Source organism: Neopelma chrysocephalum, unplaced genomic scaffold, assembly GCF_003984885.1.
Source record: "Neopelma chrysocephalum unplaced genomic scaffold, ASM398488v2 Primary Assembly neopelma1_96770, whole genome shotgun sequence".
In the NCBI taxonomy this organism is placed as follows: Eukaryota; Metazoa; Chordata; class Aves; order Passeriformes; family Pipridae; genus Neopelma; species Neopelma chrysocephalum.
Window position 1 is genome coordinate 316,610 of NW_020925414.1, and position 15,779 is coordinate 332,388.

Consider the following 15,779-nt stretch of genomic DNA (forward strand, 5'->3'; position numbering starts at 1 on the left):
GTCTGTGAACGCCATTCTCAAATGCAGGCTAAGTAACATGGAGTGGAGTGTGTATGTTTGAAAACAGAAACCATATTCTGGCACTAAAGTAAAATCAGCATAATTCTAAGAGACTCAGCTTGAGGCATCTGAACAGTAAGAATATTGCCTCTAAAGCCCTGGTTCCCAAATGTATTTGTCTGTGCAACACAAGCAAATGAGTATACGCAATTTTGATCACACTCAAATGCATTCCTGAGAGTTGTGTTCTTATGACAGATTTAAATACAGTATCATGGACCTCTTTTGAAAGTTTTACCTCTTTGCTTACCTTCTGCCTGCTAACACACCTCAACTAAAGCTACATTCCAAGCCTCTCAGCAAATTTCAAACAGCTGCCATTTCTTTCTTTTTCTCTTTTCCTTCATTCTTTTTTTTTTTTGAGATTAAAATATTTCTTTCTTTCTTTCCCTCTTAATGGGAATTAGGTGAAATTAAATTTCAGTATGAAGTACTGTTCTCTGGACAGTGACATTTTACTATACAATGAATTACCAGCACAGAAACATCTGTATCTTATCCCTTTGAAGAACTAGGATTCCATGCTTTCTGGTGAAGCATAGCATTTGTACATAAACCAAGGCATTCACAAGGTATCAGATTCTAAATTCATACCTCTCTGAAGATAAGGTAATTACATTTTTTGTTTGATATTCCTGTAATTCCAAGGCCTGCCTGACCCATTATGGTAGCATGACTTTGGCAGGTAGTATATGAAAAATAGTTTGCACAAGTTAACTATTTTTATTTTTTTGTTCCTGATAGACATAAATACATAATAGATCCTAGTGGCTGGATTTTGCTCACAATCATTTGGGATCATCTGTATAATTCACATTCTTTCATTACTTCTTAAGAATATGGCCAATGAAATTATCACATAGCAAAGAAATTCAACATGAAAACAAGGTGCAAGTCATAATGTTTAGCTCAGAAGAGTTAAATCCACGTTTGGCTCATTTGCCTGTAATTTACAGGTACATTCTTTTGATCTCCTAATCTTTGAATGGATTTGTTCAACTTCACCATGGGATTGAAAAATACTAATGTGTCAGAAAACTGAAAAGGAACTATGGACTTTGATACCAGATAGTCAAGTGTCCCAGATGCTACAGAATAATGAATTTACCAAGGTGATGAAGTGTAGATTTGAATGTGTAAAGGCCTCTGAATTTCTACCGCTGTCACTCAGTAACAGCATCTGAAACTCCCAGTGCTTCAGTGAGATCACCAGATACCCAGAACTTCTCAAAATAAAACCACAGCATTCACATTCAAGAACTAAATTTTATTCACCTTTTAAAAATATTTTTGAAACATTAAAAAATCAAAAATTAAATATTTCAAAATTTCAAAATATGTAAAAATTAATTAGCCATTAACTGCTAATTTTCATAGCATATTAAAAGTCTACAGCAAAAGCAGTATTTTTTTTTTAAATCATTTTAATCCAGTATAGCATGGTTGTACGCGAAAATAGTTTTACACAAGAAGAACAGTTTTCATAAATTTTCCAAGATCCTTTAGCAATTTGAAATGGTCTTACTTAGATAAGTGTTCCTACCATCTTCTGCTGAGCTTCACATAATGTACTTGTCATTTTAATTTTCAATAACATTCATATTCTAGAACTATTTTATGGAACTACAAGGATGATGTTGGTGAATGTACATTGAAGATACTAAAATGTGCTTCCATCTGATTTCTGAATTAGAAGCACTGCTAAAATAGGTCACAGGGCAAAATACATAGATAAGCCAGATAGGAAGTTATGCAATTCATTGGTAAATGGAGACAAAGGTGGCACAGATGACAAGTGAGCCCAGCAGAGTCTCAGGGGCTGCAAGGGGCATTTGAGGGATGGGGTTGCTACTGCCTGGAGAAGAGGCAGCTTTGGAAACACCTCAGATCAGCCTTTGCCACCTGCAAGCAGGTCTTTGTGTAGACAGAGCCAGGCTCTCTGTAGCAGCAATTGGTAGCAGGAGAAGGGACCACATGCATAAGCTGAAACAAGAGAAGTTCACACTGGGTTTAGGGGAAACCTTTTTTTCCACAGGAGAACAATCCAGCAGATGATTTCCTGACAACCCTTAGAAGTTGAATTATCCTATGATAGTATCAAAAGGTACGCCTTCCTACTTTTAAGTCTTACAGACTCCAAAATCAGAAATGAATGTCCAGTTAAAAAGAAAAAATTCCATCAAGAAATATTGAAGGAACAACCGTATTACCACAGCTGCTGGATGTAATTGTCAGTAGGAATACAGAATGTTCCTTCTTTATTATGTTTTTCCCTTATATGATCCTTCAGTGATCCTAAAATTTACCATAAATACTATTGTCCCACTGAGTTTAGTGAAACCTTTTGCTGTTCAAGGAATGCAGCACCTGTGCACTAGAATATTCATTCTGTGCCAAGCAGAATGTATTGTAGATAAAATGCAAGAAAATTAACAACAGTTTCTGTCTGTATTTTTAAGTGAGAACAAGTAAATAAAATGGAAGAATGAAGCAGTTAAAATTCAGTTTAAAACAACCGTATTGTTCAGATTTGAAATCTACTTTTTTTTTTAAGGACTGACAATAATTCTCAAAGAGACAATAACTAGTACCAGCTAGATTGGTCAAGACAGCAAGGAAAGCAAAAAAAAAAAAAAGATAATGCCCACTGGAGCAACTAAGAAAAGCCCTTCAGTTTCCCATAATCTTTTCTCATATACAGATGGTTTACTCAGAGCACATCAAATCCTTGTTTCAAATGGTGACTCCACCAAAACTGCAAAACACATAAAATATTTGATGTTAAAGATATGCAAATATTAGTATTTCCACATTTGGACTTCAAGCTTAAAGTAATTAATTTTCATTCATTTTATGAGAAACCAAAAAGACACTGAGTCTATCTCTATAAAGTTACAGACCTGGAGCTCCAAATTTACACAGCCCACAAACCCGAGGGTTGCACTTCTCAACCCAACATGCCTGGAAGCTGTGACAATTCGTTTATTAATCTCCCCAGCATTCTCCATTTACGGGCTCTGGTGGAACCTCAGCCTTAAATGAAACCCAAGCAAAGCCCTTGCTTCCTATAAGGAAGAAAGGCCAGAAGCTGAAGTGTTTAGCTTCAGCCTGTGTACAGCAAAGGTGGTCTAACATACAGAGGTAAGGGCATAGGACACACAGTTTCACAAATACACTGCAAGTTAGTAAACAGCTATTAACTTCACACTGAAAAAAAAATACATGGTGAGGTTTAAGAACATTTGGGAGTAAATTTTACTGCTCCTGCTCACCAGCACTCCAGTTCTCCACAGTAATGAACTAGTCAGGATGTAAATAACTCCCTTCTAAAAAAAAAAAATCAGTGAGGGTTTTTCCCTTTATTACATTTATTTTTCTTTTATTTTTTTTCTCTTTTTTCCTTTCTTTTCGAAATGAGACATAGCAAATGGCAAACTGAGAGAAATGAAGAAGCAATAGAAAAGTGTCACAGCAAGGTAAATAAAAAAAAAAGGAGGGTAGAGTAAACTCACCAGGAAAAAGAGCACAAGATCAAAAAGAAATCAAATTATGCTAAAAGTCATATGTGAAGAACTACACACTAGAAGACCCTTTGGATCACACCCTCAGATGTATGAGCAATGCTATGAACTCTGAAGTGCCATCTACTGGTATATTTTGTGCTAACCCTGTTGCTTGGAGTTCACCATGGGGCACATGAAATGGGAGATTCATGTTTTTCTCTGCCACTGACTTTTGGTGACTGTGAGTAACAGAAATTGTGTTATAATCTCTCCACAGTAAAATGCAGATATTAAGATTTCATAACCTATGTGCTTTCACAGCCTGTGCAAAGCTCTTTGAAATCTAGTGGTAGAACGTTCTCCAAGAGAAGTAGAAACTTTTGTGGCAGCATCTCCACATCCAAACTCAACACTTCCAGAGAAGATGTTAAAAAATGAAGTGGGAGACTCATAAGTAAAGGAGAACAGAAGACAGCAGAGGAAGAAGAAAAGAGAAGAAGGTAAAGACCAGTAGGAGTTAAGGAGGGGGAGAATCAATAGAATACTGTGTAAGTAATTAATTGCTAAGGACAATACAATTTACACTGCAGTTTTAGCAGATGTGTATGTATTGCTCCAGCTGTGGGAACAGTAGGCTTTCCAGATCTTGTTTCTGACACACAATAACTGTGAACTCTATTATATGCAAATAATAAATCTAAGCAGCACCTCCAACATATGAATGACCAAGAAGAAGAGGGCCACATTTTCAGAAGTGTTAGCACATATTTGTCAACACCAAACTTAGCTAAATAGCACAAAAGAAGACTACAAGGCAATGGTAACAAATACACAAAGCAGTACGTGAGCTTGCAAGTAGATATATGGTATCTATTTTTTAACCCATGTTTAATAGGTAAGGCCCCTAGGGATGGCAGACAGCACAGGGTCTTGTGCAAACTGGATGGGCTTGTTTTGCTGATGTATTTACTGACTGGTATGTTAATTTTTTCAATGTGTTATAGAGCAGTTCCCAAGTCAGGGTCATGACCCCACTTGGGGCCCAAAAGCCTGGAAGTGAAAATGAAAGTGGGGTTGTGACCCTGGAAGTAGGATTGCCAAGGGAAAACTTTGGGAAGCACTGATGTTGTGCTACTAGGTGAGACTCCTAAGTGGATGGTACGTTTAATCACTGCTGAGGGAAAAAGTTTTTAACACTGTCTATATTTCTCAGAGACTTAAGTCTCATTTCTGACTGATTTACTGCCAGATTCAAGTAAAGGTCTCAGGTACATTTGAGAATTAAATTCAGAATTTTGAGTACTACATCTTGAAAAGATCAGGTCCTTAACGTAATGAAGAAATACCCACCATTTTCTGTAAAATATCCATTGATAGCTACAGTCCACAGATTAGAGCACTTCCCTCACAATCCTTAGCCAGAAGAAATCACACACACTTCTGCCATTTTTCAGGAGTGTGATCACACCACCAGGTCATCTTTGTGGGGTGGAGCAAAGTTTTTGGGTTTTGTCCAATCCTGCAGTGTTACCAGGGTAGGTGGGGTTTGTACCTCACCACCTGCATGATCTTTGGTCAAGGAACAAGTATGTTTGGTTAAGAAAGAGTTACTATGTTGAGAAAGCATACTGAATAGAAAGGGAGAGCAACTCTGAAGTCTAACACCATTCTTTAGAAGCAGTGGTACAGATACGTTCTTCAAGAACAGATCCTAAGCTTGAATTCAGCCTGTACTGTGAGGGTTGAAGGTTTAGTTACTAGTAGACATTCAACTAGTGCCATTTCAGGCACCATAAAATATCCTTGTTGGTCTCCAACTGCTGTACTCAAATGAGACAGTATTTCCATAGCTCCAGTGTAATTTCTTACGCCCCAAAAGGAAGCTTGTGATACACTAGTAAGTTTTAAATAGAACAAGATCCCTATGTGTAGACAAGTGAATTGAGCCCTTAGGCTCCTAGGTCATGTAAGTATTTCTGAAAAATCATGAAATGTGGATGTAAAGAGTTGCATCTCCTTATTTCTCATGCTCTGTGAACATTTATTTCAATCTAAAATTATTCTGTGCTGTGACTGCAGCTTTCACATAGAGCTGGAGAATATTCCTGACTTTCAACTAGAGAAATATTTTGTAGTTAGTAATAGAATATTTGTGATATGCAGCATACTCTTTCAGTAAGTAAAGAGGCATTAACAGCTGATTTTTGGCAGCAACATGACTCTGTTTCTCATTTAATAGTAATTTGTATTGATTTATACCAGGATTAATTATTGATACAAATATTTCATCCATATTTTTAATGTCACAAGCAGGCAAAAATGCATGGCTGTGAATAATCCACAGAATGGTTTATGAAGCCCAGATTCCTCAGAGAGTATCAGATATCCACCTGGTGTCCCTGAGTGCTGGATTTCACATTTAGATCTCTGAATTAACAGATGTATACAGTCACAAACAGGCAGAAAACCCCTTCTTGATACTACATCTGAGGAGGCTCATGGACACTGTTTATTTTAACGAAATTGTGGAGTATCTTCTGGAGTATAATGAGATTTGTTCCAAATCTACTTGTCTTGGAATGTTAATAACCGGTACTCTGCACAGAGTTCAACTCCCAAGTTTTAGTTCACAAAACACATCTAAAAAAGACAAGTGTACCTACCATAACCAGTTTCCAAAGAGAAAACAATTACAGTTTTGAGCAGAAGTCCCTGAATCTGAAAAACATGCTCTTCTAATGTATGCAACCCTATTAAAAATCACATTTTTTAAATTTTTGCCTGAACATTTTGGTACACGAGATACAAACATTTCAAATCAACTGAGACAAATAAAATTTATAGAAGTCATTATTAAAAACATGAAAAGGGGAGATCTCAGAAAGAAGGAAATTTATTTAAAACTTACCATATTTTAAAATACTACACGTTTCAGATCCTTCCATTTGCTGTATTAGAAGTGGGAATTGTGAAACCACTTGCAAGCTTTTTCTCCACAAGTATGAATACTAGAAATATGGGCTACTATGAAGCACAGACTTCTAAGTGATAATTTTATGCAAAAACCTGAGGATTGTAACAAACAAAAGAAAAACGAGTATTGAAAACATGATAAAATCAAAAGGGTCAGCGAGGCTGCTGCCAAGCAGAGAGGACTTCATTTATTCAGAAGCATTCTGTGTCTATGAAACTCAAGTCTTATCCGCATTTAAGAACACCTCCTTTTATTAGTTCCACATAGGCCAATCATTCCCCTCATCTAGAAATGGTAATTCTAGCTTAAACTTGTTTTAAAGGTATATCTTCCTTCTGGCAGTGATGCAAGAGTCACATCTTCAGCAAGAATGTCATCATACCTACATCTATGGAAAGGTAGTGTGAAGATTTATTGTGAAAAAAAAATTTAAAAAAAATCATGCTGCTAGCAAACATAATCGTGTCACTAAAATATATTAAGGTGTTAAGTATAGACCAGACTTAAATACACCATCTTCTGAAGAACCACAGAAACCAAGTTGTCATTTAGAATTTGATTTTTCTCAGGAGCAAGTAGCCACAGCTGCTTATAAAGTTTTAACGGCTGTTTTTCACTGCAGTAGCAAATCATATAAGAGCATATCAAACAATCTTCTATCATAGTTTTGTAAAATATTCAAGAGCATGTATCAAGCCCAGACCCTATGTTCTCACTCTTTGTTCTGATGATGGTAAACAAAAGAAAAAAAAACCCATAATATTTTGACATATGTGAACCTCAGAAGAAGAAGAGTTGAATTTGTCTGTCACCGTGAAATTTTAATCTTTTCTAATGAAAAGCAAACTATTTAAAGTCAGTTTTTCAACAACTTACGGAAAAATGCACGCACAAACTATTTGGATATTGAAACCAAATGAATATCATTACTTGCACATACAATCACTTTATCTGCTGTATGTCTAAGGCAGATTGGCTACAATGTAACGTGCACTGAATCCTCAAATCTTCCTTGAGTTTCACAAAACCTGCAGATTACAGATGATATCTTTGTATAAAGCCTCCAATGGGGGAAAAAGTGGCTCAGCAAAGTAGAGGGTGTGTAACTGCTGCTCATGAGGAAGGTTTCGCAGACCCACCATTACAGTAATTTTTTCCTCTCCCCAGGTTATAAAGCAGCACTGCTGCCAAAAAGTAAATCTAGGCTGGGGAAGGAGGTGATTTTTGCCCTTCCAGCCCTTCTGTGAAGGCAAGTATCCCTAAGCTACTGAGTGCAGTACAGAGAGCTGGGCTGGAGCTTAAGCTACAGAGCTAGAAAGGGATCCTGGATAGTAACCTAAGATAGGTAGGGATACAATAAATTTTTTCTGATAACACTGCACCTGATAAGTTCATCAGAGTCACAGCATGGGTGTGTGAAAGTAGCATGAAATGGTTATCAAGGTTCCTGGCATAGTTTTAGCTCAGGGCAGCTACCTCTCTTTTACAATTCAAAGTTGTATTTCAAGGATTCACACAGGCCAAGGATCATCCCCAACAAGAATACAGTCAGGAGGGCAAAAGAGCTAGCCATATGGACACAGGGCTTGCCATCCCAGTTAGCTTCAGGAACAAAGAATAATCCTTAGTCCATTTTATTCATTAATACAGACACAACCTTCAAGTCAGGTTTACACAGTGTCTGTGTGAAAGACCTTATTTATATGGTTCTAGAAATTACTTGTATAACTTGCAAGTGATGGAATGACATAAGACAAAGCCACAAATGAGCTGTGCACGATACTCATCTTAATTCTCCAGTGAAGGCATGCATGTATCAACCTGTCTATGTTCCTTACTCCTTTAAATATATCACTGAGATTTTTCTTGGAGAGTCAGGAAAGAATTTAAGTGAATATACTCAATTAATATCTTAATATGCAAATAGTGTACAAGCCAGACACTAGTAACAGAAAACGGGCATGTTATTAAAATACTTGGGAAAAAATGGATTGATTTCAGTAACTTGAGTGAACTTCACAATCTGTTTTTCTGAATAGGAGAAATGCCAGATTTGGAATAAGTAGTTGCCTTATGGAATCTTGGCGTTTTCTCCTGCTCAGAAATGCAAACTCTGAAGTTCAACTTAGCTATGCAAATCATCTTGTCTTATGCTCCACTTATTAGGCAATTCTGTCTTGATATTCTGAGTAATGAACTACATAATAGAGTCTCAATGGTGCAAGGAATCAACATGTTACTCCAAGAGCAAAGACACTCTCAGTAAAAAATTGCATAGAATAATTTCTTTCATTCTTAAATTAAAGAGCTACTGTCTGCACAAACATAGCTAGGCAGATTGAAATAAGGAATAAGAAGGAATTAAGTGCTATTGGACACACCTCATGGGTTCTTGGTATTACTAAGAATATCCCAGGTGTGCAGCTCAGTCTGAGATGTTATCTAAACTATGGGACGTGGGCAGATAATTCACATTTCCTTTCTTCTATGTCACTGATCTGTCTGCATGAGAACAAATTATCTAACCTACTGAAAAAAAATAAATCATGAAGTTCTGCTTTAGAAAGCATCACAGAAAGTTTTCAAGGTTAAAGCAAATATCAAAATACATTAGCAAAAGACAGAAAAAAAAAAGAAAGAATGCATAACAATAAGTTATATTAAAATAGCCAGATGGGCTACTAGTCCTAGGAAGTAAATAAGAGGAGTTAAATCACAGATGCTTATGTGCCTTTTTTATTCTTTTTAATTCCAGAAAGGTGATTTTACGGGGAATTAATTAAAAGCTATCTGCTTGTAGCATCCTCATGGAGAAAAAGTGTTCTAGTTTTCCGGAGGTAACTAAGCAGAGTCAAGGCTATTACCTATGATAACTGCATTGCCTCCATTAGGATTTTACAGGCTTGGTTAGCTGGTACTAGTTGATTCATTGAGGTGAAAAAAAAAACCAAAATAGAAAGTAGTGACACTACAGCTTCTGAGCCTTCACGTCAATGCCAACTGGAGAAATCTGCACCTGATTTGAGCATCCAGGTTAGCCCAGGAGCTCAGTGCAGTAATACTCCTACAAATGTAAGATCTGTACTCTTTTTGTGTGTGCAAAGTCTGGTGTTCTTCTGAAGATCCATTTTTTCCCCCTTACAATAAGATGAGCTCTCTAATTTTTTTATTGGAAGAGCATTCAGTCTCGGGCAGAACAGTTCAAGAGTCTCAGATAGCCACCAGTACTTTTATGATTTTAACATAGATTTCTAGTGCAAAGGATGTGGGCTATCAGTCTTGGCAAAAGTGAAATCCAGACTTTAGCAACCTAAAGGTAAGCAGTGAGAAAGGCACAAGAAAACTACAAAATAGTGACTGTTGCACTTCTAAGGCTAATTTTAGCATCTGCTAAGATTCAGTAATTAATCCATCAGACCTAATTGCAACTAAAGACATCTGACAAGAGATGATCTTGTTATCATCTGAAAGTTAAATTTTTATCTCACTTACTTGGTCTATGCAAAGAGAAAGAAAATACTGTTCTGTTTTCCTGCTGACATGCAAATTTGTGCCCAGTTGCCTTTTTTTACATCATATCTACTTTCATCAAGATATCTAGACTGCTTGTACACAGTTACAGGATACAGTCAATAAGTGCTTTACTAGGGAAATCACATACATCCCTAGAAATTATGTCCTTTAAAAAACAGAAAATGTAATACATATGTAAAAAAATATACATAAAAATTAAGACTAAATAGATGGAAGTTCTGAATGATTACTACAATTATCCTGCTATTTACCAGGGACCATTTTTTGTAGTATTTTGCAGTCATAATCCATAAACCTATAGGGTTTAATTGCTGTAGAAGCTTGCAAGAGGTCTTCAAGTAATCCTTGGACAGGTTACATGGTAATTGTATTCTAATTCTGGAAACCTATCATTAGGATCTGGTGATACGGACATCAGCTGCCCAGGATGCTGAAAATATTTAGGTAGGATAATATGGAAATACAAAGGACCTTTTGTGATTTCTTTCTACTGACTCCTCTCCACCCACTTTTGCTATGAAAAGGATGACTTATGCCAGAAAATAGCATGACCTGGTGAGTTGTCAAAAAGGGAATGAATAATACAAAAACAAGAAGAAAATTGGACTAGGCTAGAATCAACTTCCAGTAAAAACATTCCCTAGGAAGTCTGAGTTTGGAGCTTATTTTTGCAAGAAAGTATTTAAACTTTCACAGTTTTAGACATTCCAATCCTGTATTTTTCCATTAGCAAGCAAACTTTAATTTCTGACATACGTATTTCAGCTGGTTAACATAGCAAACAGCAGAAACAAATGCCATTCTGGGAAAACTCTAGCTTGTAATTCTTGGTCTTAAAGACTTGGAAGGAAAAACTTCCGGTTCTATGAGGCTGCCCTATAGATAAGATTAATATCTGTAATGACAACCTCTGATCAGACATTGCATTACATCTATTTTAAAAAACCCAATATAGTTTCACATAAAAAAATGAAACAGAGATAATCCACTTGGGCATGAGCAAAAATTATGTTATGATACCATAAAGGAAAGTCTTAGTTATGCTAGATGAAAGTGGTGGGGATTACTGGAAGAATGATAAGACAGGAAAAAAAAAAGGCTATAAAGAGGAAAAATGAGATAATCACAAATACTCCTGAGAAATGAAGTATCCCACCAGAGTGTTTCTTAAACATATTGTTTAATATATTTGTCAACTTTACCTTGAAACAAAATCCAGGTATACACATGTTGATAGCAAACATTAGGATACATGCTATTAGTAAGGATCAAGACACAGATACAACCTGGAAATAACTGTATGACAACGATTAATTCCCTAGTTACAAGAGAAAAAAGAATGAGATTCCAGACTGAGGAACAACTAAAAATGATGCAAGACAACAGTGTGATATGAACAAACGTCAAGTCAAACACAAATCTACGACAGGATAGAAAGAGCACTGAAGCTCTCAAACAGATTTCTATAAGGCGCAATGGGGCAAAATTAGCCCAGATCATCTTAAGACGGAAGGTTATATGTTGCCTAAAATAGGAGGAGATAGGATGTGCTAAAAGATCCCTTTCAGACCCTATATATTCTTGGTTAAAAAGAACAACACGCCTTGCCACTATTTCTAGAAATATGATTTACAAGCACAATAACCTGCATTCAACAACTTTCTATTAAAATTAATTTTCTTGTTCCAGTTCTTCATGTTGAGAAGCTATCATTGCAAAACCTTTAAAGCATTCATGAAAAGAATTTGAACACAGAAATCCAGGTTGTGATAGAAAGTTTTTAACCTGATGAGACAACAGTCAAACCAGAATAAATATAGGAAAGAAACGTGGGCTTTGCCTTTGTAGGGAGACCATAAAGACTGAAGGATGTAGTGAAGCAGAAGGTCATAAAGATGATTATTCTATGCAAAATTCAGAGTAATTTATATAGGCTTACCTGAAAGTCCCTATTTTTGTAGCAAACCAGTAACGTTCAAACAAATTTTAGTATTAGTGTTGAAAATACTGGAGTTTTGCTAGATATATAATTTTTCTGTTGACAAATCAAACATTGCTCATTATAAAACTACAGAAATTGTGAATGTTGTGTATGGACTTCATAACTTGGAAATTTTTCAAGAAATGCCTAGAGACTGAAATTCAAAAACAAGTAAAAACAAGTTTCAACACAGTTGCTTGTGCTCTTAAAGACAGAAAACTAGTAAAAGGGAAAATTCCTTCTCTCTGTTTACTGTACTTCAGGATTCTAGTTGTCTTCTGAAGTGCAAATTTCAAGTTTTTCAATTAAGGGGATATTTCAAGCCACTGCAAAAGTTTGCATTTGTTTTTATCCAAGAAGAAAAATATAGCAAGCTTTATTTAAAGCTTTCTAAGAAAGTTATACTTTTTTTTCAATTCTTTGTTAGTTGTTTGAAGGTGGTTTTTAGAGGTCATTGGAATTGAAAACCTCAATTCCATGAAGTATATTAGAACATTCCAAATTTCTTTAGGGCCATGAATATCTCAATTGAATGCATGAAGGACTCTACATAACATCAATATTAAAATTAGACCTGAGTTTTAAATATATATGAGTCAACATTATAAAGTTTTTTGCCTTAAAATCTGCTCAAAATGCATTTGTTTTTGAATATGGTATTATCAATTAGCAATACATCAAGTATCTAAACATGGACCTAAAGAATTCCCTTTAAATTGTCTGAATCTGTCAGATACAACTTATACAGTTGTTACATACCTTAACAAAAAATACTCTTTGCAAATAAATTCTCTGGCCATTTCTACGATTCATCAGAGATATAAGATGAAATTTATGCTCCTAGAAAATCTTGCTAATGTCTTAATTTTTTTTGTGAGAGCCTCTGTTCTCAATGAGAATGCCAGTGATCCTCTCTAGACTACAAAGATTCACTGGCAAACCTCTATTATTATGTCCATTTTGTTCATAAATGTACTCTTTTATTTCATCTTGTGCTCTCTTTTCAGAACAACTATCCTCTTCTGCAACAGGAAAACCCTAATAGCGCTTTCCTCCAGTGAATTCCAGTAAAAGAGGGCAAGCAATAATAGAAGTATGGATTCACAGGCATTAAAATGAAACCATATGGAAACATGGGCAGAGGATTTGAGCAGGAAAAGTACTGTTTAAAAATTAGTTTTTATGTCTTAATGTGGATTGTTAGGAACACTGCAAAAGTTCTGAAAACTCTTAATTCAATGCTGCTACAAAGCCAATATTCTGAAAAAGCTAATACAACATTTATGTTATCAGACTAGCTCCTCTTAAAATGACAGCCGGGAAAATACACTTTGTGACCTAAATCTGAACTAACAAAAGACTCTGAAGAAGACTAATTGTATCTGTCATTTTAGTCACAATTTCTGTGATCACTGGCATGTACATGTGTGCAAGGAATTTATTACCCTCTTGTAATATTACTACCCTTCACTTCTTATGAAGAATATAGAAAATGAGAAAGAGGAAGGGTCTCCACTATCTCACATGGCAAATAAAGTACAAAGAAAGAAATATGAGAACATAGTAGTATTTAGCCTGTTGTTTATGAGATTGGGGGGGGGAAATTAACTTAAATCACAATATTAGTTTTCTGTCTGTTTTTCCACTGCACTTCAATGGTGTAAAATGGAAAATATATGAGAAAAGTAGTCTGAAAGAAGGGGTTTTTCAATTACACTTTCAAAATTGACATGAAAAATACACAGACAGCAGGGATCACAAGTCTTTTTGATGAAATCTCTCTCATTTAAACTTGTTTCTGCTTTCTTCAGGGAATGAGATAATCTCTCTGAAATGAATTTTAAAAAAAACACTCAAAGAAAGGTAATTGCTAATGTAAGGCTTATAGGCCAGAAAAAAATGTGGGAAGAAAGGCAAGGCAAGGAATAATAAATAAATACATGAAATTAGAAAAGGACCAAGATGAGGTAATTTCACAAGCCAGTTAATCTACCGAATGCTTAACTGGTTCACTTTAGATCGGGAAGAGAAAAAGTAATGATCATACAGCCATTTGTATGAAAGAGCCTTGCTTTCACAACACAAGGATGACCTAGATCCTGTTCAGTTTAATCTTGACATGCTTATATCTGAGTCAAAAGGCAAAAGTATGAATGACTTTGCTATTTTTATTAGTTAAAATTAAACTCACCAGGAACACCGCACTGTGGGGTGGAAAAGACCTATTTGTGTCTAAAAGATTTTGTTTCAGATGAAATACGAATTTATTTCTGTAGTTTTTCCTTGTGTTGCAATACAACTATCTTCAGTGAAAACCAAATCTGATATTAAATTAAAACCACAACAATTTAGTCAAGAAAATGTCATAGAAAATGGAATAAAAACTGACCCCAAATTAAAAAAGGACTACATAAACTATTTTCTATTACAATTATATGCTTAGGGGATTGTTTTAATTTAAATTATTTATTGCAAAATAATAGTTCATTTTCATTTGAAAGGCAATTAATGTCACTTTTGCTTTGTCACTTTCCTGTTGGATCTAAGTCATCTGTTCCTCAGTATGACAGTAGCCTGTCCTGCAGCTAAGTGGCTGATAGTGGCAAGCATACTAATATGCTAAGCCTTTTAGCGGCAAAATCCCACTCTCGTCAGATGTTTAAACAGGCCTACAAAAAATTTATCATTTCACTTTAAGATGCTAGTGTTTGACTTGGTAACACATCAAGCAATACTCTTCAAAATCAAGACCATAACTATTTCTTCTAAGTAGAAATTTTGTGGCATTTGTAGTCCTAATTTTATTTAATTAGGTGATGCAAATTAGTAAAATTACTAATTTACAGCACTGTTCAGACTTGTCAAGACAAAATGTGGTATGCAATAGAAATCGCATGACTACCAGAATGATAAACTTGTAATTAACTGTGTATACTACTAGTGACAAAACAGAGTTCAGGTCTTTAGAACAAATCTATGCAAGCAGGCAATCTTTTTCACAACTTTTTTGTGATTAGTTTTACACAGGGTATAGCATCATAGCAAGCGGAAAAATTATTTGCATCACTGGTGTCACTGTGATTTAACCAGTCAAAAAGTGGCTTGACACAAAGCCACTTAGACAAGAAAAGAGAAATATTGTGATAAGCAATCAGGTGCCTTAATTCATAAAAATAATAGCACATTTGGTCAAATTGTGATGGGCAAGGTAAAGCTACTGTTGCCAAATAGCTGTCTCAAAAAAAAAAAAAAATCCTACAGTACATCACCTGACTGGGGATTATTTTAGGGAGGGTATACTGTTCCTTCACCAGTGTACTGAGTAAAATCAGCACTTTCTTTAGCATATTCTCTGCAATATTTTTCTGGACATTTTCTAAATTTTCTTTCTAGAAAATATTCTGCCAATATATATTTCACTAACTTACTTCCATGGAAACAGAATCATTAATTCTTAAGGAATTCCACCAACTGCTTTACAGAAATCATATTCTTTTCCTGGCATCACAATCCTTTTTGCAGAAACTAATTGCATCACCAAAATCAACATTCCTGGTGCACTTAACATAGTGATGGTCATAATCAAAATTTAAAGTACTGTATGGCATACTGCATTATAGTAGAAGACTTTTATGTCTTTCATCCAAATATAGAAGGTTCAGAAATATATATATGGTCTCTTTCAGATCCAGCATGCCAGTGCATAAGGCAGACAGATACAAAACTT